Source organism: Podarcis liolepis (genome assembly GCF_965112155.1).
Source record: "Podarcis liolepis genome assembly, chromosome: 1".
NCBI lineage: Eukaryota > Metazoa > Chordata > Lepidosauria > Squamata > Lacertidae > Podarcis > Podarcis liolepis.
Genome location: NC_139554.1, coordinates 52,932,896 through 52,951,298, shown reverse-complemented (window position 1 = coordinate 52,951,298; position 18,403 = coordinate 52,932,896). Strand labels below are relative to the sequence as shown.

At 41.1% G+C, this 18,403-nt stretch overlaps 1 long non-coding RNA gene across 1 annotated transcript in view; it reads left to right on the top strand.

Moving 5' to 3' along the window:
- Positions 1–2,406: 2,406 nt before the first annotated feature.
- The window catches only part of LOC310689220, a 47,350-nt gene continuing 31,353 nt past the window's right edge, over positions 2,407–18,403 (top strand). The window contains exon 1 of the long non-coding RNA XR_014517407.1: positions 2,407–2,624. This is a non-coding gene — a long non-coding RNA (uncharacterized lncRNA). The remainder of the gene's footprint in view (positions 2,625–18,403) is intronic.

Below are 18,403 nucleotides of genomic sequence, written 5' to 3'. Positions count from 1 at the left end.
AGATGAAAGTGATTGACTATATGTCATTGGCGGAAATGACGAGCAGAATTCGGGACCAGGGAAAGGAGACTGCGGAAGAAGATTGGAAGAAATTTAAGATCTATCTTAAGGACTACTATAAACTTGAGGAGGTTTAGAATGTCGAGATTCTACAGAGAGAAAGGGTTGCAGTAATACAAGATTAGAATAAGAAAGGACTATGACGAATTAGAGTTGAAAAAAATATTTATAAGTTGCTATAAAATTTGGACACGAGGATGCAGAAAGGGGAGGTATGGGGAAGTCCGAGGAAAGGAGTTTATGAAAAGACATTATGAAACTATACTTGTTTGTTTGTTTGTTTTCGTTTTTGTGTTTGTTTGTTATAAAAATTTTTGTAAAACTAATAAAAAATATTATTAAAAAAAAAAAAAAAGGAATGGAATCCTCTGCTGCCAATTTTCTTGCGTTATAGCAGGCACCCCCAAACTTGGCCCTCCAGATGTTTTGGGACTACAACTCCCAACATCCCTAGCTAACAGGACCAGTGGTCAGGGGTGATGGGAATTATAGTCCCAAAACAGCTGGAGGGCCGAGTTTGGGGATGCCTGTGTTATAGCTTTTGATCCAGTGGAGGCATCTCCTAATAGAAGAGAAGAGGCTACAGTGGAAGATTGGGAGGGGTGTGTGTGTGTGTGTGTGTGTGTGTGTGTGTGTGTGTGCCTCTTATGTCAGTGCCTCCTTTCCTGATCCGAAACCCTCCAGATATTTTAGACTTTGACTCCCATCAGTCCCAGTCACACAACATGGCTGTGAGGCTGAGGCTGATGGGAGTTGTAGTCCAAAACATCTGGAGGGCCCCAGGCTGACGTAGGCTGCTGTAGATCAAAAGCCATTCCACATGTGGAACAGCAGCATTGGATTTCAGCCATACTCTTATTCTTGATCCTGCTTTTTAGAGCATTACAATAAATTATACACTTTGTCTCTTATTTTAAAAGTTTAATATGCCATAGCTTTTTTGTTGTTGTTGCATCTGGAAGCCAGAATGTACACAGTGGTTTCAAGGAGACAGCAGCAGTTGTCATAGAGTCAAGGGTTGTGAAAATGGGTCCCGGAGGCGTGGGCGCGATTTCACTGATGTCAGCAGTTCTACTGGAAACTGTGAGATTGCCCATGGCTAAAGTTGAGTGGGCTCATAAATGCTTGTGGAACGCGAAAGAATAACTTCCACAGCACATTTAAATAGTGCTCTCAAAAGTTCCCAATGAGAAACCAAAGCCTGGTCCACATTTGTTCAGCAAAACTATGACATAAGAATTTAATTCCACCGAAGTAGCACTGGCACTTGGCAACATCAGCCCACCACCATATACCTGCAGCACTATATTGTTACCAGAGCAATGAGACAAGTGTGAAGCAATTTACAGGGCTTTACAGAATATGGGACCATAGGCATGTTGTTCAACTTTTGACAGAACCCGAAGTTTCTCTGGTCCCCCAAGGTTGCATGAAGTAAGCAATGTTTACAGAGTGCAGCTTCACCATTCATTTGAATGGCAGGTATAGTTGGCAAAGGGCACGGAGAGATTTTCTGGGGCAAATGCTAACTATAAGAAGTAGTTTAATAGCAACTATGAACAGAGTTCTTGAGGCCGGTGTGAGTAGCAACTCATAAATCTGGAACTGATTCTCTGAGGTGCTGTTGAATACTTTTAGCTCCCACTGAAGCCATTGGAATCTAGCATTTGGCACTTCATGAGTTTGGTTCAGCAACCTCACCAGAATCATTTCATATATTGTAGTAGATGGAACTGATTTGGCTGGGACTAATTAAATTTGATTCCAAAATGGTCATTGTCATCTGACTTAATATGGAATGCAAACATGACTGAACGGTACAAATTAAAAAAGGGAGCAATGAGAAGATTCATTTGTCTACAACTCCAGCAAAAAATAAATAAATCTAAATTTAAGAATCTTAAGGCAATGATTATTTCTTTGTTGGCGCTAATGTTCGCACGATCACATTCACTTAAAATATGTCATCTGGGAAGGGTTGTAGCTCACTGGCAGAGCATTTCATTTGTATGCAGAAGGTCCCAGGAGCAGTTTCTGACATCTACAGGTAGGCCTGGGAATGTCCCCTGTCTGAAACCCCAAAGTGATGTAGCCATTCAGTGTCAACAATAGTTAGGTGGACCAAAGGTCTGATTTTGTATAAAGCAGTTTCCTATGGGAGGAATTCAGTGCCACTCTACGGTGATCGCAAGCGCAAGCATTTTGGTTTCTTCCCCACACTGTTCTGGGGGTTGTCCCAACTTTCCAACTCAATTCCGGGTGTGTGGGGGTGGGGTGGGAGAGTAGAGCTCAGAAAGCCCCATTTTGTAAGCAGAAATCCTTGTGCAGTGCATCTGCTGATGAGTCTCCCTGCTTGAACCTTCCCCTGTTTTCCTATGTTCTTCCTTACAAGACATGAAAGCTCCTTTTGTTTTGGAGCAGTTAAATAACAAACACATCTTAAATGTGTAGGCCGGCCATTTTAATTCTGGGTACCATGGAGACAAAATTGGGGAATGAAAATTTTTATTTTTATCATTGATCCTGAAACAAGAACCAGGGTGTCGTATTTGTTCCAGTTACAGGTAGGTAGCCATGTTGGTCTGTCGTAGTCGAAACAAAATAAAAAAATTCCTTCCAGTAGCACCTTAGAGACCAACTAAGTTTGTTATTGGTATGAGCTTTCGTGTGTATTCTGAAGAAGTGTGCATGCACACGAAAGCTCATACCAATAACAAACTTAGTCTCTAAGGTGCTACTGGAAGGAATTTTTTTATTTTGTATTTGTTCCAGGTTAACCTATTGTGTAGTGTTCGATCCAGTTGTGATGCACCTAGTTCTGTAGATTTGGGATGCAGCAGACATACATTTTTATATTTCTTATCTGAGCACTACAGTTATATCAGTAACAATAGCTACTTAATGGATGACTGATGAAAATTCTTAAGTCAGTTATACACTTGGTGCAACTGGCGATCTATGTAATTTTTTCTGTTACAAGCAACTGAGATTCTTTCTGCTGTCACAGACTTCATGCTTGTACTCTGGAAGCTCCTATACTGATGCTTGCTTTTCCTGGCTGAATCTGCCTATTTAAGTTTCTCCCAATGTTTCTCATTATGACAATCTTAACTTCAGTTCTGTACTGTCCCATATCAGTTTGCAATTTTTTTTTTTAATATCCTAATGAAAATTTATCTGTGACTTTCCTCTAATCATGTCCAAGCAAAGGCTTGGACATGATTTTGCCTTGCACACACATTTCTGCAAAGCAACTCACCCAGATAGAATGCATTTTAAAGGTTGTTTTCTCCAATAAAAGCATTTTAATGCACACCTGATCCTAGTATACACATTCTTGTTTTCATAACTTTGATGGAAAACAGCACTGCAAAATTCAGAGAAGTGTGAAGGATGGTTGTGTTTTGGTCTGTGTTTTGTTTTGGAAAGCCCAAATTAAGTAGATTCACCTTTAAGTGAGAACCAAATCAACTTTCTCCCCATCTGTATATGATGCTAAACCCCAAATGCAAGAAATGAATGAAACTGTATACTTTTTTTAAAAAGGTACCTTTTTTGCAGGTTCATTCTAATACCCATTGCATGATCTAGGATGGTCCCAGAAGGAGTGGACTAGCATGAGGTGTGTGTCTGTGGATGTCTGTGAATGGCAGAGATTTGATTACATTGGGTGCATGTTCATTTCCCTTTAAAACTACTCTGCTCCATAATCTAGCTTTGTGCTTTTATCTACAGGGTGTATAACCAGCTTTATGCCAAGGATTTGTTAAATGTGTTAAAACCAATAAAATAAAGTAATAACCCTGACAAATATTAAAACCCTAGCCTTTAATACCACTGTATCTCTGGTTATCAAAAGCCAGCAAAATGATGGGGAAAGTTAACTTTCATTAGCAAATTAGAATTCTTGCGATCAGTTTTGCATAATCACATCTAGGTTTCTTTTGACTCTCCATGGTGAAAGGAGCTGCTATGCCTTTCTTTATTAAGAACCACACTTTCTGCGTGCACACACACAAGGAGCTTTGCACATTTACCTCTCTACAGGAGGGGAATTGCCACACATAAGATGACGCAGTGAGTGCTAGCATCCTTGATTTCCTGCTACTTACATGAATAAGGAGTAGCTAATGAGTGACAATAAGTAAAACAGTAGCTATGTGTTCTACCTAAGCTAAAATTAATCAACATAGTATTTGCAAATACGAAAAGACTTATTTGGCTTATATCACTGTTCAGCCCCTCAGATCTTGTTTCTTCACCAGTTGAGTCAAGCGGCAGTGACTATTTTTCAAGTGGAAGCAGCCGAAACACCAAATTAGGCCTGGCCAGTGTGAATAAATGCTCTGTGCTCTTTAGGAGAAGGCCCACAGCTTTGCTTCCCATGATTCCTCAATGCAAGCAAATGGCTGTTCCTGACTCAGTAGATTTGATACTTAGTAAAGCTCCGCTAGGGTATTCCCAGTAAGAGGCTTGCATGGGATCTTTGTTCTTCTGATTAAGACCACAGTGCAGCTGTTTCATGCATGCGATGGCAAAGGGCACTGAAGCAGCATTTGAAAGCAGATATCCAGAAAAAAGGGAGAGGTTCATGAGATTTATAAAGGAAATTGGGATTTAAGTAATACTTTTGTTCTTGAGGCATTTAATTTGGGATTTAGGATGTGTAATGAAGACTGAACATATTTATGACATTTCTCCATCATCATCGTTGTTATTACATTATCTTCACCATTACCACCAAGTTTTCTTATTTTGCTGCTGAAGCTTCGAGGCCAGTTTATGAACAATGATATTCATGAACAGCATGATTTTTGTAAGAATCAAGCCTGTATTCATATTCATCCTCGTCGTGTGAATAAAAAACAGGTTCCCCCCTGAGGATGTGGGGAATGTCACCCTTGTGAAATCCATATCGCCATTTAGAAGTCAGCTGGGGGAACAACTGAGCTTGTAAGCTCTATTTGGTGTTGTGTTTGCTGCTGGAGAATCAAACCACATGTTTGGAAATTGCATGGAGTAAACCAGTCTGTGTTGACCCATTCAGCCATGTTCTATCACCATAGCGGTGAAGCAATGTCATTTCCACCATGCAGCTATCATGGAACCTTTGGGTGCATCCAGAGGGAGGTTTTGAATAGGGGCAGATGTATATTTGGAGCACACCCATCTCTCACAGTTTGTACACTTTTGTGCCTTTGACCATAGTAGTCCCTGGCCTATCCCATCTGCCCTGTGAGGCATGGTGAGCATACAGTGGCGCCCACCTAGTCAACACGCATGTAGTGCCATTGTAACAAAGAGAGAGGGGAAGTACATACATTGTCCAAGTATCTACTTTCCTAGATGTTTGTGCTTGTGGTTTAGTGCACAGTTGTCAAATGCACTACCAGCAAGCACTGCACTCCTAACCACATTTATTTGAAACCAAATGCCACTTATTTCAATGGCATTTACTTTGATTGAAGAGTGCTTAGGATCGCACACATAGGACATGACTGAAATTGAATTTACCTGGTATCCGCTACACTCCTGTTTTGGCTTTGTTGAGAATGGAAGCACAATAAAGAATGGGTGGAATCCAGCGTAGGGTATGTGTGCACCTATGCATGAGTTATGTGTGCATAGAATGGGGTCTGCTTGAGCAACTAGACTTTCCCCCTCTCACCTTCCCCTGTGTGCCCCCCCCTGCTCACCCCCTAAACATGCATACCCTCCAACATTTCTCCGATGGAAATAGGGACGTCCCATTCCATAATGATAATTTTACTATTTATACCCCACACATCTTACTGGGTTGTCCCAGCCACTCTGGGCAGCTTCCTACATAAATAAAAACATAATTAAACATTAAACATTTAAAAAACTTCCCTCTACAGGATTGCCTTCAGGCAGCTTGGGGTGTGTGTGTCAGATAACTGCATACCCTCTGACATTTCTCCAATGAAAATAGGGACATGCTAAGGAAAAGTGGGACATTCCAGGATCAAATCAGAAACCAGGACGGCTTCTCTAAATCAGGGGCATCCCTGGAAAATAGGGACACTTGGAGGGTATGAACCTGTTCTGGGTATTCACTAACACCCCCCCAGAAGATTTAGGTGGTATGGGGGGCATCCAGAGGGAGGAGAGAGAGGAAAAGTGGAATCTTGCCTAATGTCTTCAAAGCAAAGAATATGATGGGGGAAAACTCTATTTTGGTAGCGCTCCTGTCAAAGAGAAGACCTCAGGAGGACCAGCACAGGGTAATGCTGAGAGCAGCACAATCATGGAGATTAAATATAATATAACTGGAGAACTCTCAATGCAGTTTTGACCTCTAATTTGTCAGTGGTATTATTTGGCAATTGAAATGCTCAAAATATACCACAAAGGTCTGTACGTGTATGTGAAGCTTTCTTGAAGTTGATCTGCTTTAGGTCAAACAATATGAGGTCAAACATTACAACACAGGTGGCAATGTGAAGTAAATGTGAATATTCTGTGAAGCTTTGCAGAGCATCATGGTCTTCTTCAGAAATGCAATTCTCTGAAATGGGGAGCCATGCTTAGGAAGCAACAATGTCTCCCGATATATGGGAAGCCCAAATATGGCTTCTGGGTGAGGACTGAAATACTATGATGCTGAGAATCAGCATTTTCATAACTGAGAAAACACTTTCTGGATCTCCAGATATTTTAATTAAAGAAATGCAAGCTGCCCACACCCAGGCTATTTTAGCAGTCTGCAGGAAAATCATGCCCCACCCCAATTAAACAGGCCTCTACAGCTGTCCTCTAGTGACTGAACAAGACTTGTGTCCCTAGTTGAAAAGGGTACCCCATCTATCAGAAAGGAGAAGATGATTTTAAAAGATATTTGACAGGCAGATTTAAGGAACAAACTATGTAGAGTCCAGAACCATCATTTTAATAAAACACTTTACTTTTAAACTTATTTAATTCTAAATTCCAGCAGTTCATTTTAGGACTAGACTGAAAGATAGCATAAGCTGCTATTATCCAATTTTATAGTTAAGGCAGGAGGATCTTGCAAACTAAAGTTTGGGACATTAGAAAATCCGAAACTCTAATTGGGGAAAGCCAGTGAATCATCATCCCCCCCAATTTTTTTTTGAGGGTTCACAACTTGCATCTCAGTTCTGCTTCAGCTTCACTGGCTTTTCCATAAAGCTATAAATCCAGATTCACTTGTAATTCCTGGTGTCCTAGATTAAATGTTAACTTCTATTCAATAGTGATCTTGAAATTAAGTCATGAAGTTATAATTTCAATTTTCAGTTCTTCCAATGTACCTGAAGGAGCATCTCCACCCCCATCATTCTACTTGGACACTGAGGTCCAGCTCCGAGGGCCTTCTGGCGGTTCTCTCACTGCGAGAAGTCAAGTTACAGGGAACCAGGCAGAGGGCCTTCTCGGTGGTGGAATGCCCTCCCACCAGATGTCAAAGAGAACAACAACTACCAGACTTTTTTTGCCGCAACCCCAAAGTTGTTCGCGACTGGACCTAACGGCCAGGGGTCCCTTTACCTTTAATGCTTTGGTATTGAAATCATTGAAACCCACTGGGAGCTGGACATTCTCCCCCCTCAAATTTCTATGTTTTTGAGCCAGGAAATTTAGACTGAGATCAAAAGATTTACTTTCAGGTGCACCAGGCTGCTCAGTGGTTGTTTTCAAAACAGTAGATCCCCATCCCAGGTCACAAAGTTGTTTTGAGGAGTCTTTTCCATTTCAAATGCAGTTTGCCATGTGGCATGGTGACTACTGCTTTTAAAAATTCAAGCCTAAAGTCCCCATAGAGGTGCAGAGAATTCGACAGTTATTTGAATCCTGCTCTTAGACATTTCGCTGCCTGAGGTAGAGCAGAAAATAGCCCTCCCTGCGTTGCCAAGTCAAGGTGCATAATAGCCAAGGCCAGTCAACTTTTTTTTGGCACACAAAATGGGCAATCCTACAGGCACGTTCCCCCTCCCTGGCAGCAAAAATACCATAATAGCAGACTAAAAGCACAAGCCTAACCATGTCTGCCCAGACAAAAGTCCTATTGAATTAAATTGGACTAACTTCCAGGTAAATTGGGTTAGGATTACAACTTAAGTAATTAATAATTTGCTGCTGAAAGCCCAAATCTGCAGCCTGATGTGGTTGCCTCATTTTGCTTAATGGTAGGATTGGCCCTGCCTGATCCCAGCATTAATTTTATTCAGGATTTTATCAGGGACCTAGGAAGTTGCTATACATTGAGCCAGGCCGGTGGTCTATCAAGCTCAATTCACTGACTTGCAGCAGCTCTTCAGGGTTTCAGAAAGGCACCCCACCCAAGACCTATTTGGAAATGTCACAGGCTCCACCTGGAATCTTATGCGCGCAACATCTGAACTCTACCACTGAACTATGAGATAGGAAAATGGGAGTGGTTTTTGTTTTGTTTTGTTTAACGTCAGAACCATAACTACATACCGTGCACAGATTATGTGTAATAAAATCCCGAAGGGCTGATTTTCTCTAGGGTAAGCAACGTCAGGATTTGAAGCGGTGGGAGAGTAAGGGGAAGGGAATGCTTAACCTGTTTCCTTGCCTGTTGCTTCATCACTCTGGGTAACCTGTCAAAGCCATTCCAGCCACTCACCATATCCCAGTCAGAGCACGAAATGTGCACTTGACTCTCAAAAGACTCATATGAAACTCTACTGGGGAGGAAATGGCTGGGTGTGAAGGGTCAACTTGGACTGGAGAAACAGCAAGCGGGGAAGGGCTAAGTCTCCCCCTCCCCCCCGACACAGTGTTACCATTCCAAATCTCCCTCTGAAGCTGCAAGTAGCCATTGGCTTTTGCCACATGCATATGCATAGAGCATGTACTTCTGTCTTCAGAAAGATACAGAGAAAATGGAGGTGATTCACACAGTTCCCATCAGCTGTTGTTTCATGGCTAAACCCATGACTGCCTCTCATGTTTGTGAATGTTTGAAAGTCTTTGGAAGAATAAGGGCTTCGAATCCTAGGACGGCCCACACAATCTGCACACTGAATCATCCATGGAACCAGGAAACATATGCGTAGCTGATGTGAAACTACTGAAAATGTGGAATGGTATTGGGGGGAATTATATAGTAAGCCCACAATTTATGCAGAAGTTACATTCCAGGAATCTCGCCTAAAGCCAAAACCGTGTATAGTCAAAACCCATTGGGTTCAACGGCAGGCGGGATTGCCGAAGTCATTTTCCCCAGACCCCCTCTTTCTGCCCCCATTTATTTATTTACAATTTTTGCCGTGCACCTAAGGCTGAATGCACACAAGTTAAATGTGTGCAAGTTTCAGGCTTACTGTGTTCAATTCCAGTCCATCCTCCAGCTTTCCTTCTTTGGATGACTTTTAGTTGGCTAGAAAGAATACAGAGAACTGCTGCTTGACTCCCCCTTCTTCATCAAAAAAACCCAAAGCAAACCACCAAGTTGTTCAGCACCTGGGGTTCATAGAGAAGTCCCTTATCTCATCTGCCCTCCCCATCATCTGCATCTGAAGATCCAACTTTCCCACACTCCCTGTTGCACATTTCTATCCTAAAGAGACTCGACTTAAAGTTGATTTAGGAGAACAAATCCATCTTAAGAGAACAATACTCTATTAATATTCCAAATGCTTTCAGCTTAGCAGTTTTGCAGCTATTGCATCTAAATATTCCATTGGGATTAAGCAGCCACAACCTAGAATAGAGCTCACCTCTCATGTCCCCCCGCCACAGAAAAAAGCAAAGAAAAAAGCAAGCAAGCAAGAAAAAAAGGGTTTCTTTCTTTTTTCCTGCACAATATGGAAAATGTCTACGAAATAAAAAAGCAAAAGACACAACACACAGAGGCCCTGACTCTACTGCCCTGATAATTCAGGAGGATATTTCAAGTTACAAGTTTGTTTACCTTCTAGAAAAGTTAATTAGATTCTTTTGATCTCACAAGGGAAACCACAAAGTAAATTTTCTTAGAGTCGTAGTGAAGCCAAAGCTGAAGTTACTCTCCTGACTTTGGATATTCATTAAAACAATTCAATTTGATTTTTAATTTAAAGAAAACATTTTACAATTTTCCCTTTGCTTATTATTAAGAACCCCCTTTGTCCTTAGGCTTGGATATAAAAGCTTTCTTTTCCTTCCTAGAAGCCAACACTAGCAGTTTAATAACCTGTCTTAAGGCTGTGTTAACTACACGTACAAACAAGCTTGTGCAATGACAACAAATTTATACTCCTAAAAATATTATGACGAATTAAACTTCTTTGTGTTCTATGTACTAATGATGCCTGAATCAAGCTTACATTTGCATCTTCAAAACATATATTACAACTTCCAAAGAAATCCACTATTTCAAACTCAAAATCATTAAATTATATTTTTAAAGCAGGAAAGTGGCAAAAGTTATTCACCTTAGTAGGAGCAAATAATTACTTTTTTTTTAACATGTGGAATTCGCACTGCTCAGAGACTAATTTTGATCATACTAGCTACAAGATTTTGGGCACCAAGACATGAATGCTTTGCATACATAGAGAAAAGACATCGATAAAGGCTCTTTCATTGTTAAAAATGGACAAAACATAAAAAATAGACAGCAAGAAACAAAAATAGGAATACCAAATAAAGTGAGAGGAATGATAACATTGGTTTTAATATAAGGTGTAAATTACTCTGACCTACATAAAAATCAAAAGAGGAAAAAGATGAACAATAAAATGCAAAACAGTATGTGAATTTTCACAATTATTTATGCAAAGCAATAGATATGCATGCACGTATTTATATCCAAACCATAAGTAAAATATGCAACTATTCAGATGCTCCCACACAAAACTGGCAAACAAGAATGCATGATTAATAAGTGATAATACATAAGCACCAGCATAAATTTATGTTGATGGATAATATCTTAGTGTATATACTTAGAATGTTATTATTTTTACTTATATCAAGTGTGAGGTTTTTTGTGTGCATGAGCAGAGGGTTAATTAGATGACAAGTAACACGTATTCTTCACTGTTGCCAATTTTTAATCAGCAAAATGGGCCACACGAAAGAAAGCCAAATATTTGTCTTGGTGGTTAAACACTAACTATTTGAATCTTGAACCCTTGCTCCTATTAGCAATGAGAATGGGCAGCCACTCTGTGCCTTGTAAACCGTTCTATTTACATATTTTTTCATACATTGTATTTTTAATTCCACAATCTCATTTAAAGATAAATGGCCCTGAAAATACCCAAATTTTAGTCAGCTTTTAAAGAATTGTACTCTATCCCTAAATTAAAAATTAAAAATGCCTTGAATTGCATTTAATTATTATTTCAATTGCACCGATGTCTTGATCGGTTCAGATCAAAAGGCAAGCGAAACAGATGGTGTATTAGACTCCCTTGTCTTCCCTGCAAATATTATTTTGAATAGTGATCTTCCCCCACATGATTATTCACTAGTCAGAGAAAAAGCCATCAAATTATTAAGTTAGCTTTAAAAGGCGGGGGGAGAGGAAACCATAAAAACAGAATCACTGTCACTTGATCTTTTTAACAAATGAAAGAAATCAGAGAGAAAATTACATACAACCTACAGTGCGGAAAAGATGACCAAAATGAACAGTATGCCTCGTCCCCCTTGCAGCTCCATCTTAAAAGACAATGAACTTACCCAGGAAAGAAAGCAAAGTATCAGACCCTACCTTTGGTAGATGAAAAGGAACGGGGGGACTGTGTTCCAAAAGTGTATATGACTTAGACTGCCAATATGGTTTGCCTTACCTTAAAATCTATACATTTCTAACCAAAACAGCTTGGAGCAATTCACATAAAACAGACCCAAATGTTGCCCATTCATGTACAAAGATCAGGTTTCTGTCTCAGCTCAGCCTGTGATATCAGGGTGGGTTTTTTCTTTTTTTTGGGGGGGGGGTAAAATATATATATATGTATTCTTATGTTTCCAGTCCTTCCAACATACTTTTTTCATCTTAGGAAAAAGGTCTCTTTTTCTGGTGTGTGGAAAAGGTTTCAGACTTGTCAGGACGCTGGTCTTTTCAGTACAATTTAGCTTTCACTTGATCATTTGCAAGGCTCGAACGATTTGCTGTGGTCACCGGCTCTTGATTATGAATATTGTTGCAGATACATAAAGTTTACTACAAGCAGTAAATATGTCAGGTTTTGCCATGAGGTTTACTAATAAGGAACGGTTACATGGGGATTATTAATGGCAAAGATAATCTTTTCAATAAGGGCTCTTGCGCTCTCGTTCTCTCTCCCTCTCTCTCTCTCTCCCCAGGAAAAGCTTAGTTCAGGGGCATTCCTTAACAAGGAAAATGCAAGCATTTGACTCTTGGAAAAGTTTGCTTCAGGCGATGCAAGGAATGTTGGGCATAGGACTTCTGTTCTTGGCTCCCTTCTGACTTAATGTGACTCTGTCTTTCAGCACTATTTGAAATGCCTTTTTAGTTTTATTAATACGTTTGGTTTAATACAGCTTTTTTCTAAGAGTCTTTGACTGTACAAAATTGATGGATTGCCAGGGGACACTTCCCAGTTATTTGCTTAGGTGTTTCCTTGGGTCAAAATAATGGATAATGTGGATGTTGTTAACTGGTGCGCTTTCCCTTTTCATCCGAAGGATTTTGTGTTTTGTTTTGTTTTTTAAAAAGGGACTGTGCACAATCCATCCAAAGTCAGGCACTTTTAAGTCCCATTAATTTCAGCGGGGAGGGATTTAAGCAGGTTGAAATAAATGGGGCTTAAGACTGCTGCATGTTGGCAGGATCATACCCGCAGTTAGGAAGTAAGTGAGCAGATTTTTCGCCCTTGTTTTAGTTATGATGCTGCACTATAGTATGCAATCACTTTCTTGTGACAACTCAGCAATTTTTATTTGCTTTGGTATTCATTACAGTGACAATAAACATGTTGACCTCATCTGGTGTTAATGTGGTTATCATATGGTTGGTTGCCCGGAGAATTCTATGCACATTTAACATTAATTAAATGCATCATTATACACTGGGTATGCATGGAAGGGGAGGAAAGACTCATGGAAAAAGCCTTTCCTGGACTTAAATCCTCGTTTAAATTTATTTCCAGAAACTTACTGAAGGTGTTCAGGAGGATAGACAGGCTTGAGTCACTTGAGTCATTTCTCGGAAACCAATATTGAAAATTCAGTTCTTTCTTTAAAAAAAAGAAAGAATGGGAAATTATTATTTAAATAGTTTAGAGTGGCCAGGAGGCAGCTCTCAGTGATTTGATGTAGATCAGCAAAGATTTCTGAGACTCAGTTTTTTAAGAATGGCAACAACAAAATAAATTTCCATTAAATTATACTTCTGAAATAAAGAAGGATCTCTCTGTGTGGTATCTGGAACAGATATGTGTGTGGAAGGACAGTGAGCTAGGTTCAGTTTTTGTATACTCAAAACAAATTCCTGGGCTAACGATTTTTTAATGGAAAGTGTGTATCTCTGGTTGGTTGATCCGCAAGATTCAACTCTGTGCACCTCTGCTTTTCTGCATGAATTGACTAACCCGTGGAGTACTGCTGAATAAGTTCATCATGGCTTTGAAGGCTATTAATACTCTAATAATATTTTAATTAGGCATTGTTCTCACGCATTGTCTTGTTAACTGAATGGTTCTTTAAAAACCCCAGCCAACTGCAGAATCACAGGAAATCCCTACCTTGCTATATTTGATTTTGCTGTGGTTCTGTGCCTTTTTGACAGAGGTGCAATAGGCAGAACAGAGGTGTCTTCCAGCTATCACATTCATAGAAGTCTTCTTTCACAGGACTTGGCTGGAGAGTGGTCTGTCCATTGCTTTTTGGGGTATTGTATGGGTCGTTCTGATACCTACAATTCACATGCGTGGCCGTTCATTATTGTTATTATTTATTACCTTTATATACCACCTTTACCTTCCAAGGATCTCTAGGGGGCGTACATGGTTCTCCTCCTCCCCATTTCATTCTCACAACATCCTCACAACCTACCTCCTGTGAGGTAGGTTAAGCTAAGTGATGGTGACTGGCCCTAGGTCACCCAGCGAGATTCATGGCTGAGTGGGGATTTGAGCCTTGCACTCCCAGGTCCTAGTCCAACACTCTAACCATTACACCACACTGGCTCATGCCAGCCATGCCCCAAATGAGGAACATGCTGTTTATCTGTGGCAGACATCTTAACCCTAACCAAATTCTCTAGACAAATGGACAACCCCTACTTGGGTTACAATTCCTGCACAGGTCTGTCATAATGAAGACATAGACCAGATTGGTTCCCCCCACTGAGAGATTCTGTGATTTTTGAAGGCTGGTTCTCAGCACACACACATGTCCGTTATTTGATTTCTCATCACTTGCTTTCACAGTACAGTGATACTTCAGGTTAAGAACTTAATTTGTTCTGGAGGTCTGTTCTTAACCTGAAACTGTTCTTAACCTGAGGTACCACTTTAGCTAATGGGGCCTCCCGCTGCCACGGCGCCACCGCCGCACGATTTCTGTTCTCATCCTGAAGCAAAGTTCTTAACTCGAGGTACTATTTCTGGGTTAGCGGAGTCTGTAACCTGAAGCGCCTGTAACCTGAAGCGTATGTAACCCGAGGTACCACTGTACTTGAAGACTGACAATGTCAATTGTCAAAAAAAAATGAAGGTTAGAAGATTCAGCACAGACAAAATAAAGTATTTCTTTACAAAGCACGTAGGTAGTTTAAACTATGGAATTCAGTTCCTCATGGCCACCAAATTGAATGGCTTCAAAAGAGGGTAAGGCACATTCATGGAGGATAAGGCTTCCAATGGTTACTAGCCATGGTGACTATATTCTGCCACCACTGTTGGAGGTAGTATTGCTTCTGAATACTGGCTGCTGGAAACTGCATGAGAAGAGAGTGCTGTTGTGCCCAGGTCCTCCTTATGGGCTTCCGATAGGCATCTGGTCAGCTACTCTGAGAACAGGATGCTGGACAAGATGGACTCTGTTTCCTAAAAAAAAATTCAATTCCTCTCAATCATCCTCACACCAGTGTTATGTAGGGGTGTGTGTGCATATGGAGATCCAAATTCAATCTTTCCTTAGTTAACACAGTGTCCTGTGGCACAAGTCACTCACAAATCAGACTTATTTCAGTAGCAAGGATCCTGTACGTGGAGGAGTTATGGTACCCTCTTGGAAGATAACTGTCTTCCTGCACAACAAGGGCAGGTTTAATTTGTGCCAGAGGTAACCAGGGCTTCATCCTGGCAACTGCTTCAGTGCCAGTACATCATGCTGGGACGGATGAAGTAAGGAAAGGCAAAATCTGAGAAGGTGCAAAACGTGCTACAGAGAATCCACACACATCATGGATTAGGAATCCACCAAGCAGCATAGGAGAGGGGGAAGTGTCCTAAGGAATGTGGCATGGGCCAGAGAGATTTTAAAAAGAAAATTCACAAACTAGATAGAAATTAAGCATTGCCTTCCAGATAAAGTCTATGAGGGTGTTAGTCTTGAATGTATAGATCCATATATCTCTAGAAGCAGGAAAGGTTTTCCAGCCTGAGGGACACAATTCCCCTCAGGGGCCACATGTCAGTGGTGGGTGGGGCCAGAGGCAAAAGTGAGCAGGACAATGGAATGGGCAACAGGCTATATTCCAGCCACACAGAAACAAAGGGTCTGTACACACAATCCCATGCGCACACATCTTTCCACACATCTCTGTCCGTGTAAGCATGAGGCATGATCACACTTCCAGCAAGGCAAGAGCACTATTCACAGTCATGGATTCCCACAGAAATAGTCATGGGAACTGTAGCTTGTTAAAGCCACTGGCAGTTGTTAAGAGACCCCCTATTACCTTCAAAGTGCTACAATTCCCAGAGTTCCCTGGGCAGAGGATGGGAATAGGGATTCTTGCAGCAACTCTCAGCACCCTTAACTAACTGCAGTTCAGGATGCTTTCAGGGAAGCAACAGCTGTTAATGTGTTATAATAGTGCTTTAAATTTATAGTGTGGATGCAGCTTTAGTTTTTAAGGTATCATAAGGCTTTTTGTTGGTTTTGTTACAACAGATTAAGGTGTCTAGAAACTATGGGGGGGGGAATCCACCTGCATCAATGTGGATCTTAAGGTGAGTACTGGCTGGAGTTTTCATTTAAACCAGCTTATCCAAAAGAGCTTTCCTACCCATGGTGTCAAAGGCAGCCCTCAGAGCTAAATATAGTGAATGCACAAGGAGAATGCAGAGTCCCTTGAGGGAGAGGCCTGACATCATGACATGAGATAAACAGAGCTGAATGATACCAATTAATTTCAGAGGAAAGAGTTTTCTTAAGGACACTGCTCCTCTATGTCCCAATTGATGTCTTTATGTATATATATATCTCTATCTAAAAGAGAATTAGGCACGGCGAGTCTTTCCTGTGTCCCTTCCTCTTCAGCTTCCGCCCTTCCTTCCTTTCTGCCCGTCTTTCATTCAGTCGCTTTCTCTGCTGGGCTCTTTCTAACCTTCCGAACTTTATAAAAAAGACTTCAATCATGGGGTAAAGGCAGCCCCACATCCTTAGCATTGGCTTCATAAAGAGTCCTCACACAGGTCATGCCCTATCCCCTCCAGCGTTCCTTGTGGCCCAAAAGCTTTGTTTTCCAAAGGGGTGGGGGAGAGTGAGGGAAGGCAAGAGGTAAAGAGGGAGCAAAAGAGAAAAAAGAGCTTACAGCATGGTTAAACAATGCCAAATTTTGCCAGTAACAAATACAACATGTTCACTGTTTTGACTCTGCAGATTTATCCTGCAGGGGATAGTGGGTGTGGAAGTGATAGAAGGGGGGAATGGAATGATAAATTCACTTTGAAAGTAGGCTAAGCCTACTTTCTTTCTTTTTCTAGAGAGTGAAAGAAGGCTTGCTGGAAACGCACCCCCCCCTCAATAAATGCTGGCGGGGGGGGGGATTCATAATTACGAGGAGTAGGACACAAGGAATTATACTGTTGCAGAACTCAAGATCTGTAAATTGAGAAAGCTACACCAGGAGGATGTCCTTCACAACAGGGTGAGCAAACTTTTGCAAGAGAGATAGAGAGAAGATTGTAGAGGCCAACTCTGTAGTGCCCCACAATATAAGAATTCAAATAAATAAATAAATCTGTTTTTTTAATATCCAAGGCCCCCTTGTCCGTTTCTCCTCATCAGGTGCAGTGCTTCCTTTCATGGGAGAACCATAGCAGAAGGTATCTATTTTACCTGAGAGGTAAGCACAGGTGAAGGTGACTAATCTCCACTACCCCCACATAAAGCCTAGGTTTAAATTTCCAAACTTCAAAGAAGAGCAACCAAAGTGTAGGAAGCATTCAGAAGTGTGTTGGTAGAGGTAGAACACAGCTAACATGGCTAGTCTTCTTCCCGAAACCATGAAGTCTAGGGAGTAGACAGTATTAAGCTAGATCTCTAGGAACATATGTCTGAGATTAGTTTAATTCAGGCCCTGGACTGCTACAAGTCTTTCTCCTGGACTTGATGGGCATTATCACAAGGAATCTAGAACTTGGCATTTCCACCACTCCAATCCAAGGGAGGGAGCACAGAAGCAAATTGAAGTCAGAACATAGGAATGTAGGAACCCGCCTTATACTGAGTCAGACCACTGGGCTATCTAGCTCTGTCTATACTGAGTAGTTCTCCAGGATGTTAGTCTCTCCCAACTCCACCTGGAGATGCTGGGGATTGAACCTGGGACCTTCTGCTTTGCAAGGCAAACACTCTGCCACTGTGCTATGGCCCTTCCTGCAGCTTTGTACTACAAGACACATCCACTGTAAACAGTGTAAAACCTTATCCATGAAAGACAATTGCTTTGAACAGCGAGGAACTCAGGGTGAACTGTATGTAAGTGTCCTCAGTTCCCCTCTGCCGCCTTCTTCTTCTTCTTCTTCTTCTTCTTCTTCTTCTTCTTCTTCTTCTTCTTCTTCTTTAATAAAAGCCAGCTAGTGAGTTCACAAGGTCTTAACATGTCTACAGAACATCAGCTCAGTGACAAAGTTCCCAAAGTCACCTTCCAGTAGCTGAGCAGGGCAGAGAGAAACAGCATGTAATATATATGACAGCAAGCAGAGCATGTGCTGGGCACTTTCCTTATATTGTTACACTCCTGGAAACTCTTGAAACACATTGTAAAGGAAGAAAGCCTCCTGGGCTTGGACTCACCATTAGTCTCATCAAACAAGCCAAGCTTTGATGAAAACAACTCATTACCCAAAGTAGGGAAGAAACATGTCTGATGTTGTTTACCATTGAGATCGCTCCATTGCTCCTTCCAAGCCGCCTGCGGATA